We start from the raw sequence: 23,043 nt of genomic DNA, 5'->3' as shown, positions 1-23,043 counted from the left end.
CACAGGCTTGTTGATAATGTTGTTTTTCAATAGAATATCCAAAATTGCTACACCCATGTTTCTCAACTCAATACTGTTATTTCCTGCTTCAATCGAACCGACGATTAACTGCAACTTTTTTATAGCGTCGTCTGGATTTATGAAGAAAGCGTTTCCGCCTATTTTGGCGTTTCCGCCTCGTTTGGTTTTGGATTTCCTCAAACCGGAACCTTTGATACTTTTCAACTTGCTTTTATGGTAGCTAATATAGTCGTTTAAAACTGTTCTCATATCGTCAATCATTTTTCTTCCAAACTGAGCTTCAGCCTGACTAATCTCACCTTTGTTCAGTTTCTTTGTGATGTCTGTTTTGAATCCTGAAAATCGTTGTCTTTCTTTTGTCGCCTCTTTGATTTTCTTTGATAAATAATTATGCTTAGTTTTTGCTGTCATATCGGCCCTGCTGAGTTGTGCTTCAATATCAGCATAATTTGATACCCCAAGTTGATCCAAAGTCTCATTTATTCTGTCTTCATCCAAAATTGAATAATCCGGAAATTCATCTTCATCGTATTCTGGAGGGTCTTCTTCAGGTATTGCCTCTAGTTGTGGCATAAACTCCGGATCGATTGATATTTTCTTTTTACCGGATTCCAAATCTTTCAAAAAATCGTCGTAAGAGGGTGGCTTTGGAACAAGCTGTTTTGTGCTTTGTGGTTGAACTCCCTCATCAAACAAATCTTCTAGATTGTAATCTGGAATTCCTTCATCCTCAATGTTAATTCCATAATCTGGGGGAAAGCCTCCTGGTGCTTTTTTTCTGGGAATCCTTTTTGCAGGTTTGGTCTGAGCCAGTTTCAAGTCTTTCAAACCAGATGTTATGGGCCTGAAAAGTTTTTCTGCTTCAGCTTCTCCCATTGTATCAGCGATTTTCTTTTGTTTAATACTTTCCCTAATTGCATTGGCAGTTTGGCCGGCTTTCGTCCTTTTTTCGGCCATTTCTTTCCATTTTTGCAAACTCATTTTATTTTACGTGACGAAATTTTTTATTTATAATTTTATTGCGACACGCTATGCAACACGCTATGCGACTCGCTATACAAAACGCAATACGACCATTTTCATATTTAATTTTCCATTTTTGAAAAATTTATTGTGTAAAGATAAAATGTATTTACACAATTTGGAGGAACACTCTTATGAACTTGTGTCGAAAGCAATGAAAAATGGCGATGTTGAGATTTCTAAACTGTTTGAGGGATGGGGACCGACGAATTTTAATTGGGCATTTTCCGGTGCGGCTTTCCGTGGTGATGTTGAAGTTTTGAAATTAATGAAAGAGTGGGGGGATAGGGATTTTGATCGGGCAATGGAGTGGGCGGCAGAGAGCGGTCATATTGAGATTGTAAAATTGATGAAACAATGGGGGGCGAGGGAAATTGAATTGGCAATGTGTCGTGCGGCTGAATTTGGTCATATTGACATCGTAAAATTATTCAAAGAGTGGGGGCCGAGGGATCTTGATTATCCAATGTTGTATGCGGCCAAAAACGGGCATGTTGAGATTGTAAAATTGTGTAAAAAATGGGGAGCGAGGAGGAGGCTTATTTGTTCGTTTTATGAGGATTTTTTTAATAAACATCTTGAGATTCTCAAATTGGTTAGAGGGTGGGACGGTTGGGACGCGATTCATGAGGAACTTTTCAGATTTCATCACAAGCGCAAGTTTTTCAAAGACTTGGAGAGTGAAATCATAGCGGTTGCTTGGCATCCCGACAGATATTGGGATTGGTGTTTGGATGGGGAGGAAAAGGAAAGCATAGCGAGTCGTTGGGTTTAAATGATTTTCACCAAAAACAAATATTTTGTTTGGTATTAGTAAATGGAAATACCAAACTACGATGTCAAAGGTTACAGTGATAACAATTTTCGACAGATACCCGGATGTGAATTCATGCCCGATAGATGTTTCAGAATGTTGATTTGTGCGCCCAGTGGTTGTGGAAAAACCAACCTTTTGGTTCACATGATAATGAAACCACTTTTGTATTACGATAAGATATACTTGTACGCAAAAAACTTGGAACAGGATAAGTATCGATTTTTGTTAAAGTTTTTTGAACCTTTTTCAAGAAAATACGGTTATGATATGATTGAACCAAGTAACGGTGATATTTTACCATTATCGGAAATGAACGACGAGCATCAAAAGTTGGTAATTTTCGACGATTACTTGAACACTGGAACAGCTAATGATAGGGAAATTCGTAATTATTTCACAAATTCTCGAAACAAAAACTGTAGTTGCGTCTATCTTTCTCAGTCTTTTTACAACACTGATAAAACAATTAGATTAAACTGTTCACATTACTGCATTTACGATTTTCCAAACACAAGAGAAAAGAATTCAATTTGCAGAGATTTGGGGATAAACGAAAAAATATACGAATACGCAACGAATGAGCCTCACACATTTTTGTATTCCGACAAACCTCGAAAGTTTAACGCAAAAAATTTTACACAAATTATCTAGTTATTAAATAAAATGAGTTTTTACAACGGTATTTTAAATTTTAACGATTCTTCTTCAGGAAAAGGAGAGAGAGGTGAGAGGGGTTTTCCGGGGGTCGGTTTTAAGTTAGACGAAAATGGAAATTACGATATTCAAAACAAAAAACTTGTAAATGTCAAACAAGGAACCAATCCCAATGATGCAGTCACAAATAGTCAAATTCAATCGTTAGATAATTCCCCTGGTAATGTGCAAGCCGATAAAGCAGTAATTTACAGCAACATGGGTAGCGTTCATACCAACAGTGTCTATCTGCAGGACATACCAGACGGTGCTGGTAGCTTCAATAGTGTTAGATTAATGACTGAACATCAGTCTTATGACGATATTCACCTTCATGTACCGGATTTGCAAAACTTTGACGGCTATGGTGGCCGTAAAAAAAGCGAAATTATGGTAACATCGACTGAACAACATATTACCGGGCGGAAAACATTTTTTGATCTTAATGTGGTAAAACCCAATAATAACGATCAAGCGGCGAATAAAAAATATGTGGATGATGAGATTAAAAAAATACCATCAACTGATTTATCTGTGTATGTGAAAAAAGACGGAACCGTTGAAATGACTGGTGATCTTAATATTGGTAATCAACAAATCACCAACCTTGGGTACAATATTCAAAATTCATCTGATGTTGTCAATTTAGGTTTTTGTGATACAAAATATTTACAAAAAGTATCCAACAGTGACCTCAATATGGACAATCATAGAATCAAAAATATGGCTCAACCTGTTGATAATAATGATGCTTCCACTAAAGCATATGTTGATAATGAAATAGCTAAAATACCATCTGTTGGAAGTGATTTGAGTGTATATTTGAAAAAAGATGGAAGTGTTGCAATGACTGGAAACCTTGATATGAATAACCAATATATTCAAAATATCAAAACACCAAAAGCTAATGAATCAGATAAATCTGCTAATGTTGGTTTTGTTGTCAAAGAAATAAATGATTCCAATGCCAATTTAACCCAACAATATAAGGATTACATGGCTCAATCACATTTAATAAGCAGTCATAAAACAAATCAATTCAAATATCTTATAGATAGTGACGAGAGCAGTTCGGAGTACAATATCACGGTGAATGGTATTGTTGATTTCAATGGCTCCCCACATCAAAATAAAAAGGCTTACAGCATAAATTTGACAAAGGATGCAGGCACAAATAATTATCGATCAAGGATAGGTTTTAATCTTTATTCTCTCGCTATAGGAACATACACAATCATGTTTGAATTCTACCCACCGGAAATGACCAATATTCAATTATCATGTACTGCATCTTCTGCGTATATTCACAAATCAATACAACGTAATTTCACTGATTATAGCAAGCTATTGGTTCAATTCAATAACAACAGCAAACAAACTCCAGATTACATCTATTTGACGATGCACGGAACAGCTACAGCGACACCGGTGCAGTGCCATCTGGTTGTTTACGGTGTAAAAGATTGGTCGGATAGTGTGTATCCAGATATTTACGATGGGTTGGATAATGTTATGTTCAAATACGAAAATGGAGACATGAAAATGCAGACTGAACTAGACATGAATAACAAAAAAATAATACATCTTTCCGACCCGATCGATGATGGAGACGCTGTCAATAAGTTAAGTTTGGATTCCGTGTCATATTACACGAAAGGTCATGCTTACAGAAGTATATTTTCCGAATTCTATGATTTATTAGAAACATCACGCTTTGGTTTCGTCAAGGGTGTCACTGGTGTTGTGATAAATAGTGTTCTACCTAATTTTATCCTTGAAACAGATCGTTTTATCAACGACTATGACGTCAAAAATGGTTTGAAACTCAGTACAAAAACACATATCCATACAACAAAAGTTTTTAATCAATCAAGCAGCTTTACATTCTTCATGTCTTTTTTGCATGATGAAACCAAAACAGGAACAATCAGTTGGTCTAACACGAGAGCGTTTCACATAAAATTTTATCCAAGATTTTTAATTACCGCTGATCAAATTCAGATCGACTTTCTAAGAGGAAAACAGTCAATCAGTTTCACAAGCGATTTCAAAAATAAACAGTTGTGCATTTGGATATGTTATGATGCCACCCAACGTCTGTACAAGATGGCGCTAAGCAATTATAATGCTCACGCAACCAAAACATTAAGCGGAACTATTAATTTTCAAAGTAACCAATTTGAAATCGACTATGACGGCTTCGTCAATAAAATCGGTTTGGTTGATAAGTTTATTGACGTCGACAGTTTAGACTTTCACAGGATTTTGCTTGAGGAAAAAAGAAATAGATCTTATCTTGAGTAAATAATAAAGATGGTAAAAACAAAAAAATCGGTCATCAATTTCAACCACATATCTGAAGAGTTGACCGAATCACAGATAACTGAACTGAAATCGTATTACAGAACGTACCACAAAAAGATGTGGATGTACAAGGCTGCTTACAAACGATTGAAAGCGTGGCAGTTGGCAGGCAATATCTCAAGCATTGTGTTTGCCACCGGTGGTTTAGCCAGTTCGATAGCGACTGCAGGAGTCAGTCTAATTGCCATCGCGTCTGCGAGTGTGCTTATTCAAGCGTATATGAAACACAAAAACCTTGAAATCAGACTGCACCAAGTTCAGTATGCTTTTCAAACGTATGGCCATCTGTTGATTCAGATAAAAGACATTCTCAGATCTGGTCAATTCAACAAGTCAGAACTGTTGTCAAAACTTCAACAAAATGACGATTTCATTCTCGACAATTCGCCGATTGTTGACAAGTTTGAGAAAAAATACGATATGATCTTTGCGTAAAAGCGTTGTGAGATATTTTGAACAGACTTTCTATTCATGACCGTGAATAGAAAAAACAGCTAATTTAATTAATCTTCAAATTAGCTATCGTCACGAGATGTAATAAAAAACCAAAACTGGTGGCCACCAGACCTCTCATGAGGGACTTTACTCTTTTTTAATTTTTCCCACCCTGTCCCTCATGAGAGGTTTTTTTGGTTTTTTTATTTATTTTTTATTTATTTTATTTTACCCACTTTACAAGGCTTTGCCCTCCACCACACCGCTCTTTTGAGCACTATCAGACTCCTTGATTGAAGCCATATTTTGTATTTGTCGCCCTACGGTGTGGGCTGAACCGGCACTTCTGAAGGGATTAACCCAACTAAGCTCTACCCAACAGCTTGCCACCGATCTTAGGGCGACAGTTTTATTATTTTATTATTTAGTCAACCTATAGAATGACGGCAGGGGTTTTTCACCATTCTATAGGGGTTGTGTATACAGTTCGGTAACCAAAGGCCCCTGCTTTTTCCAATGGTTAACTACTGAGCATACACAACCAATTTATATCACAACCAAACAGCCTATTTATATGTTACAGTTTAAAAAAGCTTTTACATGTGGTATTTCATACCGGTAACACTCATGTTAAATTTTAGTACGCATGTGTATTTGGTGAAAACAGGAAAAATAATTCGTTTACATCACAGGATATTTTTACATGAGCGGTTGTGGTTAGCGTGACTGCACGTTTCACCTCAATGAACATGTATGCAAATTCCTCACAACCGGATGTTGGTCATAAGTATATTGATTAACAGGAAAGCCGCAAAGGGAATAACACATCATTTAGTTGTTTTGGTGGTCGCAAAGACTGAATCAGGACTTGATACTTTTCCCTACGGCTATTAAAAATTTCCACACAGACTCACGCCAAAAGGCGTGCTATGCGCATGCGCCAAGGTTACTTTTTAATATCATTTTTCGTGCATGCGCAAAAGCTTGTGCGCCAAGGTTACTTTTTTTATATATTTTTTACACTTTTAACTGAATTATGTTTGTTGGGTTTGGGTTTGGGTGGATTTTTTAGGTTGGGTTTTGTTGGGGTTGGGAGCACACCTTTTGGATGCGCGGTAAAGTCGCGCCCTAAGGTGTGCTATATGACTACTAACAAGCCCAAAGGAGAATTATTTACAGTATTTGCAGGCACATCAAAAAGATCTTATTGAGCCCTAGTTCATAATTGAAAGTAGCCTTGTTCTTAAATTAATGCCAAAGACTGGTTGAAGTGCTAGATACCCAGCCTAACTACAGTAAGTTACTGATTTACAGGTGCTGTGCTGTACACATGTATGCAGAATGAATCCAACATCATGATACACATACACCATAAATTGAGACTGAAAATACACAGAACAGCACAAAATGGTTGAAAGAATGAATGTTTACCCGAGACAGGCATCAATCTCTCAGACAGGAACTGACTCCTTTAGTGTAGTAGTAGTAGTAGTAGTAGTAGTAGTAGTAGTAGTAGTAGTAGTAGTAGTAGTAGTAGTAGTAGTAGTAGTAGTAGTAGTAGTAGTAGTAGTAGTAATAGTAGTACTTAGAGTTTGATTTAGCGAGGGTAATACATAATAGTGCCTAACACTTAGTAGTTCTATATCTTAGTGTCCCTCAAAATGTCCCTCAAGAAAAATGCAATGTACCAAATACAATTGGAATGCAGTGTATAAAGACAGCAAGAGGACACTTAAGTTTGCTGGTGCTTTTAGCAGATAAGAAGCAGATAACTCGAACCTTTAAAGTAACAGACTTATGGTATATGCTGGTATCTAACTGCTAAGCATTTCTTTATAATTATATAACAAGTATTCAGTGTTAAGTGTTATTGCATATATCTCTTACTAACCGAGTTTGAGGTCCGTACTGTAAGTTACGGACCAAGTTTTTTCCTGTTGATTTATGGCCCAACCACGAAGCGTGTGGGCCATAAATCACCAAGAAAAACAACAATCAGTAATTCACAGTACGGACCAAGAAAACGAGATAAATAAGATATTTATTAAATCTCTGGCGTTAATCGGGCGTGTGGGAAACTAGTTGAAATTAAGCAGGCCGTACAGTGAAATACGGCCCACAAAATTGACCAATCACATTACATGTACTTCCTGGGAGATATAATAAAATTAATGTATGTATTTGAATATTTTTAAAATACAAGGAAATGTGATATAAAGTTTTTAGGCATAGCTGGAGGGAGGGGGGGAGGAGTGAGAAAGGTGAGGGTGCCTTGAGAGTGGGGACTCCCATATATTTATAGCTACACTGTACATGTATACAGAAATTATATGGTTTTAGAATCCCAGTGGCACACCCCCATCCAAAATGTATAAAAAACTCCTTCTCCCCCTCCCCTCTTAGGTGTAAAGCCCCTGGAGGACTTAACAATGGAATAAATGAGATGGAATATTTTAAGCCTGGTAAATAAATGACAATGGTGTATTATTCAGTAAGAGACACAGGCATACTCGGAAAAAAAACCGAGTGCTCCCATCAGGAGTGGAACCTAAGACCTTCCAATTACTAGTTCAGATGCTCATTCATTGATGTCTAATGGTCTAACTTTTGAATTCTTCAACCATTTAAACCCTGTGTTTTAATTCTTGACTTAGTGGCTTAACATACAATCGTGCGTGAATTATTTTGGACAATGTAGCTATTCTACAGTGTAGGCATTTGTTCCCTTGTTCCCATCCCACTCCCACCCTGTACAAGAGGACCATAAAGAAAGCACCAACAATAATTATTGACACATCGGTCAACTCTAGAAGTGCTCGTGCTCAACAATGAATAGGGGTCGGGGAGGGATAATTTAGACAGCCTGCAGTACAGATGTCGGCGTTGTTGATGAGATTTAACAAAAAATTAATTATACATGTACCAATATAACAACTTTGAGAGAAGAGGAAATGCGCTCCAAGTTTCCCAACCATCTGATAAGGACTGCAGTTGAAAGGCTTTATAGTGAAGAGCTTTTAGGCAATAATTCTTGGGATGTAGAAGATAAAGAGCAGCCAGAGGTAAAAAAGATACATTAGGGTGTACCTTTTATAAAAGGTGCTGGTATCGCTCCATCTTGTTCCCAGTCCCTCAATCAGGCTGAATGTTGCTTTGTTCCTCTGGTAAATAAGAATTTAAAACACGTACAGTGAAAATGAGGTGATAATGTACTACGTAAAAGGTACATTCAACCTTTCCAACAACGAATGCAGAAAAAAGTGTACAGCTGTATGTTACAGTTATGTACAATTTTATAAAATGTATGCATGGCAAGTACTTTTCCCTCAATGAAGTTACAATCGTATTAATTAAATATTCCATGTATTCTTGACAGGTGCTAAAAAGATAGGCTATAGGTGCGGTTACACTAGACCACTTCTCCAAAGCTCCCCTTGGGAATATAGCTTGGGTTGTGTTCAGTTTTAGTTTTGGTTTTTGGTAATTCTGCTGCTTTTATTACAACCTCCACCTCAAACAGGATGACTTTATTTCAAGAAGAGAACATCAACGACGACAACAAATACACTTTTTCCAGAGCTTGCAGTTTTTCATTTTACATTAAAAATGCTGACACATTGTTCATCATCATGGATGAACTTGGGTATTAACGCGACCACAAAAGAATTTTGGTTTCCACAACTCCTGAATGTAGGGTTCTGGGCCACTGGTGGAAAGAGTGAGCCATGTTGTGATTGTTGTCGAGCTTGAAATGCAGTAGCAGGTACGATTTGACTTTACGATGAACACAGCACGTAAACAACACGCAAGTTTTAATATTTGGCACATTTCACTCACTCATGATTGATTGATTGGTTAAGCCACTTTGGGTTCTTATTTCTGATAATTAAGGATTTGGAATAACATTTCAGAATAAAAAGTAGCAATATTAAGACATGACGTTTCGGCGACGACATGTCACCATTATCAAATGTAAATTATAATAAGATCGGTAACGTTATATAAAGAAAGGAAGGTGTGAAATTACATTAGAATAAAACGAGATGCAGTAAAACTGTTCATTTAATTTTGCACATTCTTTTGTTTTACTCCATCTCGTTTTATTCTAATGTAATTTCACACCTTCCTTTCTTTATATAACGTTACCGATCTTATTATAATTTACATTTGATAATGGTGACATGTTGTCGCCGAAACGTCATGTTTCAATATCACTACTTTTTATTCTGAAATGGGTTCTTATTACCCATAGAAGTTACCTCAGGAACTGTCATGGGAATTCTTTTGTTCTTTTTGACGTAGCGGTATCCATGGAAAATTCCTGAAGGCAATTTCACTCTGGGAAAATCGGACACAAAAAGTTACTTCCCTGTGGGCAACAGCCACTTACCCCTGGGAAAATGGCCAGTGTAACCGCACCTTCTGTGAAAGAGCTGTTCAACAGGGATAAATTTAAGAAACAGTTGGGATTTATAGACCCAGCTGGGGGTTACCATTGTACCCCATCCCAAATTAATTATTGCATTATACAAACACGGTTAACAGACAATGCAGACAACACTTTGCCTGCGTACAGTGTGCATTTAGCACGACTTACAGATGATAACATATACATATTTTTGTGATAATATGACTATTAGTTGATTAATTGTTATTGATTGATATCAATTGTCAGGTGCAGTAGTTTGCACTAAGAAACTTATATGGTGTGTTGCACAACTATATGATGCAGTCTTGTAAATTTCTAGCAGCATGCTGTGAAAAAAAAAATACCAAAATACAAAAAAAAACTATATTGATGCAATATCAGTAGTGTAAATTGAAGACACTACATGCACATACAATGTATGCTTAGACGTTTTGCCCTAACTGTTCCAAAATCCATCCATACATGACATGACTTCATAATACAATAACTCACACAACTGTTAAATGCAGAGCAAGTTTCATCTTAAAACAACAGCTTCTATTCCTAGAAAGTAGTAGCAGCTTCTGATCTGAATGTAACATGACATGATATATAATTCTTGAAGAAATTCATCAGGCTAGATAACTGAACAGTCGATTTAAATGTTCTTACAACAATATGTAATTATGGTAATTGAACTGAGTGGAGTGCGATTTGGTCTGAAATCATATCCGTGATTTCAAAATCGAACGAGCGCACCGCGAGTTCGATTTGAAATCACAAGTATGATTTTAGACCAAAATTGCATGACACGAGGTTCAATTACCACTTTATTACGCCCATTTTGAAATCATACTGTTTTTTGTCAATATTAATATTCATTTATCCACTTCATGAAACCTGTCTTTTTCTGGAAAAGGGGAAATTTGGGAAACAGAAATAGCAAAATTTCCCCTAAAATGACTTTTTTTGCCCTTTATTTTTCTGCAATCTGATTAGCTATAGCAGGTGAGCCATGAAACTTGATTGGTTGTTATTATTTCATATTCATTTTCAAGGGCTAAAAAAAGAATTATAGAATGGGTGCACTGCCATAGCAATGGCCAGCAAATTAAAAACTCTGGTTATTTACATTAAAGGGTTGGGACATGTCAGGACAAACATTGGTCGGTAAGCTCAATTGGAGAGAAACTTTACATATAGTTGCTGGTTCCATAAAATATCCATACCTCAAAGGGCATTTTTTTCATTGGGATCCCCCAGCCCCCAGGATTTTCCAATCCAGAGGCTTTTCACAATCTCCCCCCACCTAGTTTATGCTTAGTTGTCAGATAAACCAAGGCCAAAATACTGAGTCAGCAAAAAAGAAAAAAAAAGCAGAAAAACAGTGAAAAGAGAAAAAAACACACCCTGTGTCTTAACTGATTCACTGCTAGGCCAAATGAAAAAAACCAAGCACTTTTCAGTGAAAAAAAAAACTTTAAGAAAAATTTGACATGAGAAAGTTTAATTATGCTCTTAGCCCTTAGACTGCAAGTAGTCTCTCTTTTACTCGAAAATCCACAGGAAAGAAAAACAAAAAAACTGGAAGAGGACGATATGACCTAAGGGTAAGGAGCAATTCCATGAGCCATGAGTTGCACACGCAGGCAGCAAAGTGTGGAGTAGCACTGTGGGCGCCAGGAGGTCTTCCGGCACCTGCACTACTTGCAGCTAATGGCTTTGCCTCTTGACCCTTGCTGTGTACTCAGCCCTTGAATTACAAAACCATTTATGACTTGATACTGTTATTAATTAGTCTGGTAATTACATTACATATATCAATACTAGCTGAATTTTAACAACAATACACTGTAGTTATCAGCTGCTGACGTTAATATTGACTATTGAGGATGTTCTTAATCTCTTGGGAACTAATTCATTTGCTAATAATAAGGGTATTATCATTTGTCTCACGATGTAGTCACTTTGAGTTGTAAATGGCTACATTTTGACTGCTTATATATCTACTAGTTTTCAAAAGGCGATGAGGTCGACCAGTTATGCGGCACCATTTATATCATGATGGTTGGCTGTGATTGGTGCATTTCAATCGTCATTGTTCCAGCAAGAAGTAGTCGACCTCATCTCCTGATGAAGACTAGCAGTAAGCAGTCAAAACATTGTTACTACATCATGAAACTAATAATACACTTATCATTATTGTATCTACCATGATGAACAACAACAACCACTTTGTCGACATTAATTCTTTTGCTACTCAATCTTTTAACCTCCAGCAGAGCTGTCAAATTATCTTTATCACTCTGATCTATGACTTCTACGCAAAAAATTTCACTTGCCAAATAAATGGCATGACTGGACAGGGACCTGTTAGCAAGAACATGTATAATGTGCATAATTATAATATTAGTTTGAAATCAGACATACAAATTATCCAGTAACCAAATTCAAATCATCCCAAACATTCAACTTTAAGTACAATGTAGCAAATAATAATATTATGTTATTGTGTAGTTCCAGAAAATATCCATACCCCCACCACGGAGGAAATCTCTCCACCCCCCAGGATTTTCCATTTTCGAGGTATTTTTTTAACCCCCCCACCCCTTCGGAAATTCCTCAAATACAGAATACACCCCCACCCCCCTCTGGAAAAGTTTTATTTTAAAAGAACGCCTCAAAAGTCAGTTTGATGTGAACATTTTAGAAATATCAAGAAAATATGCGTTATCGAAGAGCACGCGCGCTGTTCAATTTCAGCGGCAGAGTTTGCCAAAAAGCTCTTGATACTGAAATAATTGTTGTGTTTTATATTTACCTGTGGTCATTGACATCAACCTTTACCATTAGCTTCGCTGAAGATTTTAAATCTAAATTGTTGGAATAAGTCCGGCAATGCAAAAATGTGTTTTCATTTAATTTGCATATGTCATGTTTGGGGCTTTCACTTTATAGCCATACAAAAGTTTCCCTTAAAAACATTGGTACAAGTTCAATTGTAGCCAGTGAACAATATTTTTCTACGCAAGAAAGTTTCACAAACAACAGTTTTATAATAACTGAGTCATGCAACGCAGACAAAGATTTCTTGCCTCACTTGGACTACTTCGCTTACAAAGGCTTATCGGAGAAAAAAAACATGTTTTTGATGTAACAAGGGTTTCTTTAAAACAGTTAAACAAAGTTACGTCTTCAAGAAAGATCTACGAAGTTGCTAAGTTGGTAAGTTACAATTTTGAACAATTATGTCTGACATGAACGTGAAGTTGACCCTCTGGAAACTTATCCAACCATTCACCCCTCCTCCCCTCTGGAATTTCCTGGGCCATTGACCCCCCACCCCCCCCGGGAATTTCCAATTCCCTCCGTGGTGGGGGTATGGATATTTTCTGGAACCACACATTATGTAAGACACTGGAACTAGAATTATTTTCTTAATTTTAATCTACAGTGTATGACAATTGATTCTCCACCACTTTTGCATGATTATCAATGATTGTTAGACATCGCCAAAAAATGCCAACATGAACTAACAAGTATTGATAGTCAGTGACTGATTGGCAGGTTGACATTTTTTCCGAAGATTGATGTCATTGATTGTTCAAATTATCCTGAAGATATGTCCCACTTTTAGTTTAGGTTTAACATGGCAACATGGGATCCATATTTCTAAATAATTGCTGACAAGCAATCCTACTTGATGGGTTATATAGTTACATGTCAACAGCTACAATGTAATTACTGATTATAATTTGATTACTTCTTGATATTTTCAGTTGAGTGTCAAAAGTAATTAATGTACAGTATACTTTAGCCTGCGTAGCAGTCGTTTCCGTTTCCTTCAAGCCAAGCGGGGTAAGCGCGCGAGGGCATTGGGGGAGAAAGAGCAAAAAAGTAGGAGCGGGGAGGAGGGGCGGGGAAGGAAAGGAAACGCCTGCCGCTGAGCCCAGACATTTTACCGAACGCCGTTCGTCAGCGAACGGGAGGCAATGATGTATTACCATTGGCCAATCGTCTGTCAATCAAACTCATCGACCAAAACGACATCCGGTTAACCGTTTATCAAAGATGAAAATATGGCCGAGGCGGAAAACAACTCTCTCGAGTGTCCTTTCGATTTCGAGTTTGCTTTGCTTTGGAAACGACTAAACTACTTTCGCAGGGAGATACGTTAATTCAGTTGAAACCGGAGCAAAGGACTGCTTTAAGAGCGAATGTCTATTAACATCAAGCAAAATCAAAATTCTCGGTCACGCTCAAAATATAGTTTTCATTGCGCTTTGGTTTGTTGGTAGCCTATTATCGTCTCAACCGATGAACATGGTGTCATTCGTTTTTTGAAATCCCGCCGGAATTGTTAAAAATTTAAGAAAATTTGTTCTGGTTGTCGGCGGTATCAAAGACACAAAAAGCTGGAAGCAACATTGGCTGGTCTGAAAGCTTGTTTCCCGTACGAATGCCCTGTGAGTAGACTCTCTTCGATCTTCCTAGATCTGATCTAAGCGTAGGAACAAAGAAATTTTTTATTCAAGCTCTGTAATCATAAATAGATTGAGGAGGCCTCAAGTAAATACTTTGCAGGAAAATTTCAGTTCTAACCACGGTCTGAAAAGGAAGTTTTCAATATTTAGAACGACGTTGTATTTCACGCTAGGCGAAATACCAATTTATCCTGGAAACGCGAGGAAGTATTTTAGCCATGTGGGACAAGCTCATTTTGTCTGTAATTCCAGCTGCAAGCAAATGAGTTGATATTATAAAACATAAGTAAAATTTGTCTTGGGTAACTTTATCTACGCTTCGTTCGAGCGACGTAAAGTTCGAGAAAATCTTCTAAAATACTGCAACTTGAAGTAAACAAGTTGCCCGCCGCGGTTTTCGCTGAGATTTACCAGCAATTATTAAAAAATGATTGGTTCTCATGTGACATTTGACGTGACAGTGTAGGCCCCAAGGGAGCGAAGCCATTTGGGGGCGTTCGGTAAAATGTCTGGGCTCAGCGGCAGGCGTTTCCTTTCCTTCCCCGCCCCTCCTCCCCGCTCCTACTTTTTTGCTCCTTTTCCCCCAATGCCCTCGCGCGCTTACCCCGCTTGGCTTGAAGGAAACGGAAACGTCTGCTACGCAGGCTAAGTATACTTTGATATTGTAAGAATGATTGCCTAGCAAAACTCCTACTACATTCTCAACCAATCAGAAGAAAAACCAAAATCAATTGTGCCTAATATTGTAGCCGCACATAAATTACTTTGCTGCACTTGGTGCTGGATAAAGGTACATGTATATGTTTCTTTTTTTATTTATTTAGATTGGTTCATTGTGCTGTTTACATCTCCTATGAATGGCCAGAGTAATTGATTTGGTTTTAGTTTTATGACACTCAATTGGAAATGGCTATTGTTGTTACAGTATGTTTATAAAGCATTATAAAGCTTAGTTTAAAAGTATTTATATGTTCAAGCCCAGTGCTGAACTATATACATTGTGGTTTAAATTTTTTGGGGTTTAAAAATTTTCAAATCAGTTTGATTTTTGTTTTTGTCTCAGATTTTTATGGTACAGTGGAACCTCGATTCAACGAAGTCGCTGGGGACCGGCCAAATTTGTTCGTTAAATCAAGGGTTCATTATATCGAAAACCTCGATATAACGAACTTGAGGGGAAACGACCAAAATGTTTGTTATATCGAGGTCATAGTTAATGATTGATTTTCAACACAGGTGACTTCTGTCACGCAATTCAATGCATTTTTTTTTCCATTCATTTTACTGTAACTTTGGCCAGGAGATAGAATATTGTTCAGTATATCCAGGACTTTGTTAAATAGAGGTTCGTTAAATCGATGTTCCACTGTAATGAATACTGTACAAAAGAAAATAAAAATTAAACTGGTTTAAGCCAAATTATAAACATTTTGAACCCCAAACGGGCCAACATATACAAGACTCTATTAAACTGTGTCACTAAAAAATTATTTCCTTAACCAGAGTTTTTTAAGAAACAGTATACCAGTAAATAAGTTTAAATTCAAGCAAAATTATTGAAATATGGGGTAGAAATCACTCACCTGTCAGATTTGTATGACTCTATGTATGTCTGGAAATGAGCTTCAGTCAGAAATTCAATAGGGCAGAGCTATTCTCTCTCCTCGATGGCCGAGTAACTGTACTGGTGAAGGGATGAAATGTGAAATGATTAGTTTCTTCTTAAATAAAGAATTAACCTGCCTGCTTGCAGATAGAAACCCGTCCAAACTAAAAGTGAATTGAAGGATGCAAGCGGTACAACTTGGCCATTTAAACTACCTAAAAATTTGATTTAACTTGCTGCAGCCCAACGCAATGACTTGTGGATCTAAATCTTTATCTGGCAGTATTCTCATGATCAAATGCAAGGCCAAACTTGTCAAACTCAACTTTGTTGATCAACGCTGCAAGAACCATGCAATATCCTTTTTTATTATTCCACTATTATGTCATTTCACCAAATAAGGTCAAGAGAACGCGCAAAATATGAGACCGTAATACACTGTAGTGTCCCGGTTTGACCGGTTTACAACAGAGCGAATACGGACGGAAAAGGCAGAAAAAAGGAGCAACAATGTCCGGACTGGACGAAGAATAGTTTTTGAAACGATGCAGACTCGAAAACAAGTTTTTAGCATGCCAATCACTTGTCATTTATCTTTTCATTTTATCTAATCAAATTAAAGACATTTAACTGGCTTTCTGTGTTGTTTACATCATTCGTACGCGCCATATACCGATGGACAGTTGATGCCGGGTGTATTTGAAAACTGTTACCAAAACAGAGAAGCCAAAATAACAAACTCTTTTTGTAGTGGAATAATAAATCTCTTATTCGATGGTTTTACATATAATACTCACGGACATTTTGCTCATTGCTCGTATTTTTCCTCGCCCCTTCGGGGCTCGGAAAAATACTATGCAACTCGCAAAATATCCGTGCGTATTATATGTAAAACCATCGAATAAGATATATATATTTAGTATTTTCTCAGGTGATATATACTCCAGCTCAACTGCTACTTACTAACATGTACTAACTACTTACTAAAGATATAACAGAATTCTATTTTTTCCAAAACCACTTTCTCAGACAATCATGCCCAATATTTTCTGAGAAAGATACGAAATTTGTGTTCTGGACATTTATTACCAGTCACCATATTAGCTTGGTGGTGCTGTCATCAGTAATTATGTATTTTGGAAGTTTATTAGCCACAAGGATCATTCAGACAGAAACACAGCAACGTGACAACATTGCATGGGGGCAGGGTGTATTTTGTGTTGAGTTATGGAAATCATCCCATCATTTTTGTCCAGGATTGTACATTTGTACATTACCATATTTATTCCATCAACTGCCCACCTCTGAATAAGCGCCCATCCTGAGAGCTCAAAAAGTTAATAAGTGCCCACCCCACCCCCTCCCCCCTAAAACATTTTCGGTACTAGTCCAGCATGAAGTAAGAGAGCGTCATTTGTGTTGCAACTATGGTAGTCAGTGAACTTTTGTATTGTTTATGGCTTGCTTATCTGAACTTTTGTACTTTGTTTAGTCTTGTTGAAGAGAAATAAACCTGTTATCCCTTGTTTTCTTATTCTCTAAAAATGTCCTCACTGGCTGAAAATGTTGGGGAAATAATAAGCGTCCACCCCCATGGGCCCAAAATTAAATAAGCGCCCAGGGCAGTTAATCGGTAGTTACATTGCACACTGCTTTTTTTTCCCCGGATCTGCTAAGCTCGCACTGAAGTGTACAGCCTTGATACAGAAATTAATTTTTATTCAATAATATTATTTTTGCAATAAAGCATATGCATGGAGCCACACATGTCCTATATGACAATATCTGATATTTTCTTATTGGGGCAAGAAGTTGAGTAAGTGTCATGTGATGCATTTTGGCTAATCACTGACAAGCACAATTAATGTTTGGTAAAAGATTTCTAAATAAAATCAGATACTGTACAGTATGTCACAGGTTTCTGGATTAAATTGGGCATATGGTATCAACTACAATCAAGCAAAAAAAATTCTTGCTTGGTTCTAAAAGTTGCTTGATTGATTATCAATAAAATAACATTATAACCCCTTACAAAATAATTTCGTCATTGATAAGTCACTTAACAAAAAAGTTAGTTGATGTTGTTGTTCTGAATACAAAGCAATAAGCTGTCCTGAGTTGACTTTTAATGTGTAGTTTTCTGTTGATGATCTAAGCTGTACTTAGGACTCTAACTACATCACTCATACCAGGGGCAGCTTGCAAGTGAAAAATACAATTTAGCTTAATTCAAGCTAACGAATTGAGAGCTAGAATTCGATTTAATCTTCAACTTACTATGTTGCAGTATGTTGTCAGGGTTATACAGTCTTTGATCTTGAAATTTGCTTCAGAGTCTGATAAAATCTTTTCTGTCGAATCTTCCTCGTCTCCTTGGGGGCGGAGTACGTTTCCTAGTGAAGGGGCAAAACGTCAAATGATTAGTTTCTTTTTAAATCTTGTATGGTCTCAAAGAGTCGAGAAATTCTTAGCCTGCCAAAACCGGAAGTGAATCGAAGGATCGAATGCCAAGTCTATTAACTTCCAAAAACATTTAATTTAACTCACTGAAATTAAACTGAGCAAAGATTTGCACCTCTAAACCTTTGTCTGGTAATCCAAATGTTACCGGGCAATAGCTCTCCTCATGTGCACGGTCAATCGATCAGCAAATTCTTGAATTTTCTGAGAGCGGTTAGTTATAAAGCTTCCACAACCAACAGTGTGATATTTTACTATCTTTTGGTGTCTTCTCAAACAGTGTACTCCCAGTTAAACTAATCTATCCTTTTAGTTGGACTTCCTGTCTGTGTTTTTCTCTCCTTTGGCCAGCGTCGCCGCATAAACCATACAGGATCCAGCCTTTTGTTAGACAGATTAGACACTACCTAGTTCGGCCATCTTGAGACACGAAGCCGAGGGTCCTCCAAGTAGCGAGGGATCTGGGTACGAATAAAACAAAAGCGTCGTCTGGAGGTGGGGGTGGGGGTTAGTTGTCGTTGAGGTGGGTGGTGTGAGGCACGGTCAGCCCGTAATCAAACCGAATGTGTGCACAGAGAAGCACAGAGGACAGAGAGGAATATGGATTGGCATAAAAACGAGGAAATTAATCCCGTTGAATTAGAAGGTTCGAATTGTCGTATTTACGGGCTAAAAGAAAAGAATAAAAAAGCAACAACTTATAATAAGTCACAGTTTCGCCGGCAAAAAACAGGTAACAAAAAGGAACACGAACTAACACCAACCAGACCCGCCTCTTCGCAATATTTGGAACGAATCGAATACCTAGAATGTATGCTGATGACACACATCTTACATATGCTGATAGCGATGTGAATGCCATTCAATCTTGTCTCAACGAAGATTTGCAAAACATCAGCGAATGGTTAATTGCAAACAAACTTACACTGAATATGACCAAGACCGAGTTTATGCTTATTGGCTCCAGACAAAAGCTAAGAACTCTAACTGCCAGTCTTATTTTAACCATCAATGGTACCCACATAAACGAAGTTGCAACTTCTAAATCCCTGGGGATATTTATTGACTCAAACCTTTCCTGGCAGGGGGGAACCACATCAATAAGCTGGTTAAAACGATTCCCTCTAGCATTGCAGCAGTCAAACGGGTTAGACAATTTGTTCTCTCATCAACGCTGCATCTTATTTACAAGGCTCTAATTCAACCCCAATTCGATTATTGCAGCGTTGCCTGGGGAAACTGTGGTATCAAATTAGCTGACAAACTCCAAAAGCTCCAAAATCATGCAGCATAGGCCCTAACTTTCTCAAATTATGACACTGATGCTTCTCAACTGTTTGAAAGATTAAACTGGGAAAATCTCAGCACTCAGCGTGACATACAAAAAGCTATCATGGTGTTAATGTCTCTTAATAACCTTGCCCCAGAATACATAGGGTCCAAATTTACAAGTCGATCCATGACTAATCCTTATACTTTCCGAGATTCTGAAAATAATCTATCCATTCCACTCCCACGCACAAACTACCTTCGAAATAGTTTTAACTACAGTGGTGCTGTCCTATGGAATAGTCTTCCTCAAAACTTAAGGCAAGCAGAATCTCTGAGTAATTTCAAAACACTTTTAAACAAATACTACAGAAAAAATAAGGCACGGCATTCATGGAAAACAGGTTTTTATCAGGCTAAGTAAATTTTAACATTGTAATTAACATACTATTTATATGATGTATTTTAGCCTTAGATATTAACATTTTATACTAGCTTCTGTACTTTTTTAGACCTAATGAATTTTTACCGTGTATAAATAAAGATTTCTTAAAACTATCAGTGTTCACCGTTAATGAAGTTTTCGATGACGTTCAACGAGGAGGTTGAAAGTTAAGGATCACGATAGGATTAGGGTAGGATTATTTCTGATTCTGTTAGTTTCCTCCCGTATATACTTTAGCTTTGTTACATATTTTCATTTGCTATTGATCATTAATTTAATTTATCTAAATAATTTACTGCCCATGCAGTGAGGCCACTGACACACATTAGCACTTATCAGTTAGTACAGGCCTGTAGTCAGTATTGAGGGAACAAAGCAGAGACAGAGTAGACATTTGTCCATAGTTACACGAAGGGTCATTAAGGCAATTAATGGGTCAAGTCAGCAAAATTGATCTTTCATCGAAACTGCCTAAGGTTAGACATTTTCAGTTACTGCTTGTCGAATTCTTTGTAACTAGGGAGTTCCCTCGAGAATACTTTCCGGAAAAAAGTTTTGAATACCACGTACTCTGCTTAAAATCATCGGAGTCTCGGAATCTCGAAAGGAGAGCAAGCGGGTGCGCGCACAGCCAGTGACGTATGATGACATTGTTGGATCGAGTGAAACCTCAGGGCGATAATGTTGAAGTTAGACTGAAACCAAATGTTGCAATTATTTACAGAATTTTTTGTTTAAGTCGGTACAGCCGATTGACGCTTAAGCGCCGGGTGATTTTAACTGATAACCGAAAGCAGAAATGAAATTATTCACGGTAATCACGATATCATTATTTCAAAATAAAAGGTTAAAAATTTAGCCAGTCGATGAATAGAATTATAAGGACCGCAGACTTATTTAGGCACTTTTCTTTGTAATAAATGAGACGGTTTTTTTGTGCTTAAAAAAACTTGTGAGCCAGAACCGTGAGAGATCATGAACTAGCCTGTGTACAGCCGGCCCCTACCCTAAGGAAAAATCGGGGAGATTTTTCATGAGCGGAGGAGGCGGCTGTACACAGGCTAATCATAAACAAGGGAATAAAGAATATGAGAAATATTTTACTGTGACCAAGCTCTACATCGGGTGTGACTTAGGATCTACACAGTACTGATAGTCGTGTTGGAAGAAATCCTAGGTTTCACAACATAAGGACAAACACAGCTTTCATGTAATCCCCCTAATCTAGGGGTTTTTTTTTTGCTATCATGATCTTTTTAAACCCTGTCTGATTTCGTTAAGGAACTAAACTGGAAGTAAAGCGATAGTCGCGGATCCTGATTTATTTTAGGTCCAATTTAATGACTGAGCCCTAAGACAATTTCTTTACGATCCAGATCTTCGTCCGGGAGTACTTACTCAGCTGTTCAATAAGGTAAAAGTAAAGTAAATTTATTTTGCGCACGGTTAGATTTAAAGCTAGCAACTTGGCATGAGGGGCCGTGCAATCAAACAAATATTTAGGCAACAGAAATAGACAACATTTTTCCTTAAAATTTGTCCCACAGGTCAAAATTCTTTTCTATAAAGGCTTTACACCACAATTATCAGTCTGGGTTGTCTTTCCTTTCTTTCGACTTCCTTTCCATTTTCTCCCTTTCTTTGACAACTTGTTACTTTACAGAAACGTGCCATCAGAGTCATATCTAAATCAGCTTTTGACGTTCTGTTTATAGCTACTTAAGTTGCGTACGTAACTGAGATTTTCTCTCATTTATTGATTCTCTCACCCTCAGTTCAAATATATAAATTTTATATTTTTATATACGGAGTGTATACAATGTAATACGTATTTACAAAATGACCATCTCCCAGTTGGCTTGATAGCTCAGTTGGTAGAGCGCTGCACAGCTATCGTGGAGTTCTCGGATTCGAATCCCGTTCAAGCCTGGATTTTCTTTTCAGGTTATTTACGTAACTGTGACGGTCCCTCATTTATCTATTCTTCCACCCTTAGTTCAAATCTATGCATTTCACTTCCTGTTTTTTTACTTCTCAGCGGATGCATATTACGAACTCACAAAGTTACCAACACTCAAATCACCCCTTTTCGAGCTTAAAAATAGAAGTTTCTCTCTTTCACCCCGCTATAGTAATTTGCTGTTCTTAAAACTGTATCCAGTAATATCATTTGGTTGGTTAGCTACGAAGAGTGTGTTGCAACTCTGACCACACAATCACATTAACCCTCAGGTTTAAATAGGATCCGAATCCACTTCTCAGCTAGACCTCTCTTTTCTTATGTTTATGGATGAAAGTCGTTCAAACTATCATAGGGGATGAGAGGAAAAACGCATCAGTCAATTCTAGCAAGGCCGATCTCCCTGGGTGTTTTTTCATAGTCTGTCTTGGTGGCCGGGCTTTAGTGTACCCCCAACAATTGACCTCCCTGTGATTTTCACCTCACAGCGCTGCCACTTCCTTTCAAGGATCAATTCATTGCCAAAGACGATAGATTTATGTTAATTATGTCAACGGAGGACAAAATGAAGTGACATGGTAGATCCACAGACTCCAGAGACTTCGTTTGGGACGAATTAGCATCCATTGGGATAATAAAAGGTTTGCCCAGAAACGAAGAAATCAACTGTTTTTTGCCTATACCGTAGGGCATTGAAACAACACTTATCAGCACTGAGGCACACGTACCATCCCCGTGGTGTGGCCCATACAGCTCGTTTGTCGCCACCGTGGGTCATTTTCCGGTTGTATAATAATAATAATAATAATAATAATAATAATAATAATAATAATAATAATAATAATAATAATAATAATAATAATAATAATAATAATAATTATTAAATTCTCAGCCTCGGATATTGCATTTCTAGCGTTCTGATTGGTTCACTAAATCTCGGTTATAAGCTCATATACCGTAGTTTGACCTTATATGGAAAACGAAAGCCCCAGGTTTCACTAAGCTAATTTTTTTTTTTCGGCGGGAAGCAAAAGTTTCTTCGGAAAAATGTAGAAAAA

General features: G+C 37.4%; 1 protein-coding gene across 3 annotated transcripts in view; it reads right to left on the bottom strand.

Annotated features, from left to right (window-relative positions):
- Positions 1-18,731, bottom strand: part of LOC146455513 (uncharacterized) — a 149,120-nt gene extending 130,389 nt beyond the window's left edge. For 2 of the 3 annotated variants that reach the window (XM_085094229.1, XM_085094228.1), the window contains exons 1-4: positions 18,427-18,731; positions 18,129-18,244; positions 15,829-15,929; positions 8,441-8,514 (exon numbers count right to left, since the gene is read on the bottom strand). The gene's annotated coding sequence lies outside the window, so the exon portion shown is untranslated. Of the gene's footprint in view, positions 1-8,440; positions 8,515-15,828; positions 15,930-18,128; positions 18,245-18,398 lie in introns of all 3 variants that reach the window. The other variant, XM_085094230.1, reaches the window with a different exon arrangement.
- Positions 18,732-23,043: the final 4,312 nt, after the last annotated feature.

This window comes from Pavona decussata, unplaced genomic scaffold (genome assembly GCF_977016875.1).
Source record: "Pavona decussata unplaced genomic scaffold, jaPavDecu1.1 SCAFFOLD_273, whole genome shotgun sequence".
NCBI lineage: Eukaryota > Metazoa > Cnidaria > Anthozoa > Scleractinia > Agariciidae > Pavona > Pavona decussata.
Note: the sequence above shows the minus strand (reverse complement) of the source record. Positions and strands in the feature narration are given on the sequence as shown.